The sequence below is a fragment of the Euprymna scolopes genome, chromosome 34, assembly GCF_053919585.1.
Source record: "Euprymna scolopes isolate OS-2025 chromosome 34, ASM5391958v1, whole genome shotgun sequence".
NCBI lineage: Eukaryota > Metazoa > Mollusca > Cephalopoda > Sepiida > Sepiolidae > Euprymna > Euprymna scolopes.
In genome coordinates, this window is record NC_136515.1 from 48,773,261 (window position 1) to 48,778,569 (window position 5,309).

The window sequence follows — 5,309 nt, forward strand, 5'->3', positions numbered from 1 at the left end:
CGGTTAAAAAAGAACTTGTTTACATTAGACTTGAAAACGACGATTTTATTTTTAGATAACGCACAACAAACATATCCACAGGAACTGAAAAATGTTTTATTTTTTTACATTTACATTTCTTGAAACCTTATATAAATAAAGATTGGATTATTTATTCAGGTTCTTAAAAACAGGGCAAAGATTTTCCCGATTCCAATTCAATTATTGCTTCCGCACTTATTTCCCGATGTCGATATAAGTATCGATTCTGATTCTTTATAAATCTCTAAATATTTTGCTATTGTTATTTTTCCCGATTTTCGTAGAAATTTATGCTAAATGTGCAGTTATATTCACAAACGTAAAACAAGGCATGTGAGGAATGATCTATGTATTTTGCTTTGCTGGTAGTTTAAGCTAATAAATAGCTATTATTTTCTCATTACTATAAGTAGTGGAATATTTTGTTTTAACCAAAAATAAATAATAAAAAATTATTAAAAGAATTCTTTTGGTATCGGAAAATGCGCACAATTTTTCTGATTCCGATACCGACCCTGATACCTCCAAACGTTCTGATTTTCCGATTTCCGATGTCAATCTATCGTCCTAATACTAGTATATATAAAAGGTACGTTATGGAATATAAACGCTGTGACAATATTACTAAATATGAAAACAGTAGTTTAAATACTCAATATAATACCCATCATCAATCCTTATCTTAAATAATTCAGATATATGCATGTTCTGAAAATCAGGGCAAATTTGGATCTTTTCAAATACATTCCAAAAACAATTTTCTCTAAGTACGTGAATATATTTATGCTACCGGAAGAACAAGACGAATCGCGTGAAAACCGGAAAGCATATACACACTTCACCTAAGGCAAACACATTTATAAAAGCTGCAAATCCTGCCCTCAACAGACAAACGCGCGCCATAAACAAAACAATCAATAGAACGTGCCACGGACGAAAAGCAGAATCTGGATCTCAATAGTTCGTCGGCTTTCGAGAGGACATGGGAGGCACGACCATTGTGTATACGAACTCTCCGTTTCCAAAGATGTCATCTGTCACTGTGAACAAGGCCAGGATTTTCTCTCCTGTTATGTCTTAAAATTTATCTGGGATTCGTTTAGGAGAGATGATTAGAAGAAAAAATAATGCATGAAGATATTGTGTGTTCAACGAGCTGTATTTGTACTTCTACATCGTTTCGAGTAAAAAGACAATGAAAAGTACAATTTAATTTATACCCAAGAAAGAATAACATTTTACATATCGAGCAGGTACTTGTACAGTTTAATCAAGACATTAAAATGAAAAGATCGAAAAAAGTTTTAATTGTATGTATCCGGTATGGAATGAATTTCACCGAAAAAAAATTCACTTAATTTCATCAGGTAGTTTTTTTTTGTTTTACGGCGAAAAAACAATTTGTTATGATACCGAGCAAAAGGTTCTATTTTTAGAAATAAACGCTAGTATTAAAGATAGGGAGAGAGTTTCGGCACTTTAACTGGAGTTATCTCCCGTAAATTCCAAACAAAAATTTTAAAAAATCCAAGACATCTGCCGTCAGTGTTCTGTCATAAAACCGCGCTTACCGCTATAAAAAAAATCTACTCGATCAAATTAATTAAAACATTTTTTTCGGAGATCTTCAGTTCAGAGCGGATACGTACAATATAACTTTTTCTATAGTTTCATTTTTTAATGTCTTGATTAAACTGTACAAGTACATTCGACGCTAAGTATTAAAATATAGGCTGTCCAAAAAGTCACTGTAGGGTTTGGAACCTAATGGATTCTTTATTTTTTTTATATCTTTCTGTAATCATTTGTGTAGAAGGGGTTCATATGAGGGGCATGTATGACGGGATTCTGCACGGAAATAATGACTGTGGAGATTCTTGGGGACTTTATATTATTAACAGATGTGCTGAGACATTTACACAATTCTTGTTAACACAGAAGAGGGGAGATGCATTACTGAAGTGTGGAGGGGACACATAATACATTGATGGGGTAATAGAAAGTTCATTAATGATGATGACAAGAGACAGTTACCTTTTATGTTCTAAGGACGACACGAAGACAACCAGTTACAAAATATTAAATGATTTATTTACTCATCTGTCGGCCGATTGATGATGTCAGGAATTCAAACTTGTATTACTACATGGTCTACTCTTCTCCTCCCTTCGACTCTAAAGGGATCAGCTCTATTAAGTCGCTCTAGACTCTCGTTTCTCACCGACTCTATCACTGTGACTCTGATTGTGATCTTTTCATCTCCTTAACTTTGAACCTCATCCTAATATATTGAGAATCTTTTTTGTTTATGACGTCAGAAATGTTCTCTTAACCAACGTAAAATTTTACGTGGATTTTATATATGTCTGTCCAAACACACTTTTGGCAAACAAAGAATTCCCAATTGTAATTGTTCAATATCCAACATATTTTTAATCATTATCTATAAACTCGCGTTGTCCATTCATTTAACTGACATATTTGATATCCAGTTATTTCTAAAAGAATTAATAACCGAAAGCATTTCTAGGATTTCAATTTATCAATTATCTTTTAACTTATCTAGTCTTCCTCCTTACTTACATGAGAAGGGGACATCACTTCTTATGTAACACAATCTTACTAAGACATTGAAGAGATTTGTCAAATATGCTGACTTAAAGAATCTTTTTTCATGAAAAATAACCTTAAGTGCTGCCCAATTTCAGGTTAGCATATTTGCGCTCTTTCCAAAAACATTGCTCATTACAGATTGCAGGATCTCTGGATTGTGATTTTACTCCGTTATTTTCTTTCTAATTTTGTCCTTCATTGGATTGGAGTATGACGTTTCGAGGTCTGCCAGCTCGTGGAACGAAATAAGAGAGTTTGATAGCAGTCCAGAAATTCTGCAATCTGTCATAAAGGATGTTTTTGAAAGAGCACACATATGGAAGACTAAAAATGGGCAACATTTGAAAGTCCACATTTTTCATGGATAAAGATTGTTTCAATTTTATATTGTTCTACATTTTTCAATGTCTTACACAGATTATGTTACAAATTACGAAAAGCTACCATCAAAGATAAATAATCTTTGGCGTTCAAAATACTTCGATGACTCTTTCAACACCGTGTACTATGTAGATATGGTAACATACATCCTTGGATGGCAGTGGAAACATAGGGAAATGAAGAAATGAAAAAATAGAAACTAATTAAGAGAAAGAAGAGATGTATATTCATATTCATACATTAAAAGAAGACATTCCAAATATGCATTAATATATACATTTTTTTTACATGGTGGTCACTACTTCTCGGAAGCAACTCGGGGATAAGGGTTATTGCGTGTACAGTAATCAATGGGATAGTATCGTAGTAATCGTTAGTATTGGGGATTTAATAAAGTGTCTTACTTAAAAAGGGCGGTTCATCAGGAATGTGTTTATGTTGGACTGGGAGATATCTAAGTTGTAGTCACGTGGGAAACAGGCAAACTGAAGAGAGTTCTATAGGCGTGCACTTCTAAGAAAGAACCTTTGTTCATGGAATCTACGTTTTGATTTTGGCACAGATAACGAACAGGGAAAATTATTGACAGTGGTTTCAGCTAGACGGATGTTTATCGTGAAAGATTGGCGAGGGGGAGGCGAAAGATTGACGCTCAGACGAGCACTTGCAATGGAAATAACGATAAAACAAAGACAGGTTCGTAACGTCTCTTCTGTGGAAGAGAGGTTGCAGGGAAGAGAAAAAGGTATCGTCCACTAAGTCACGAAGTGTATTTTGTACTCTGTCAAGGTAGCATAGGCTGTTTTTAGAAGCTCCTGCCCATATGTGGCAGCAGTACTCCATCCTTGACATACTTGGCTTTTATATATAGAGAGAATTGCATCAGCAGTAAGCAATCTTCTGGAGCGGTAAAAATATCCTACCATTTTTCCAGCGATCTTGGCAACAGATATATATATATATATATATATATATATATATATATATATATATATATATATATATATATATATATATATATGTATATATATATACATATATATAAATATATATATACATATATATAAATATATATATATATATATATATATATACACACATGATGTATATATACATAACACTCCGAAATTCTATATTCAGTCCCATCATCCTATATATGCATATGTGTGTGCATGTATGTACGTTAATATATGTACTTGTGTATGTATGTGTATATATATCTATTTGTATATGTATGTATATGTGTATGTGTGTATATATTTTTATTTATTTATTTTTTTGTGTGTATATGTGTGTGTGGGTTTGTATGTATATAGTATGTATATATATGTGTGTGTATATATGCATATGTATATATGCATATATACGTATTCGTATGACTGCATATATATGTATGTGTAGGTACATGCAGGTAACTGTATGTGTATGTGTGTATATGTGCATACATGTGTACGTATATGTATGTGAATATGTATGTATATGTGGGTATGTATTTGTATATATTTGTATATATGTGTATACATATGTATGTATATGTGTGTACATGGGTGTGTATATGTTTGCGTGCATGTGTTATATGTATGTATATATATATATATATATATATATATATATATATATATATATATATATATATATGTATGTATGTATGTCAAGAACCGTCCTCAATGTCATGTCTGCTTGAGCATGTGCATTCGCTGTCAGGATTAAAAGAAAAAAGGTTATATTCAGGCTCATGGACGTTCAGTGACTCTGAGAGTGGCACTCGTCTGGCAAGACGTTGCAATCATAATATATACATATATACACATACATGTATGCATGTATATATATATATATTATGTATATATATATATATATTATGTATATATATATATATATATATATATATATATATATATATATATATGCCTGTAAAGAAATATATCAAATTGTGTTTCAATCAAACAACATAAAAAAATTGGTTATTAGTGGAATTAAAGCTCCCGTATTATTTTTACCACCTATAAAAAAGTAAAAAAAGAATAAGACACCCAGACAAATATGGCAAAAAGAATAAATATTTTGAAGTTAGTGTAATAATGATAAAATACTTAACAACACAAACAACACCACCACCAACAACAATAATGATAATAATAATGATAATAATAATAATAATAATAATAATAATAATAATAATAGACAACAGATACCCCTGTAAAGTTAGTTGCGCGAGTAATTCTTAGGTAGAAGATGTACAATCCCCACCTCTCTTGAATCGGCAATTCTTGCGGCCAGTGGCAGGAAAAAGT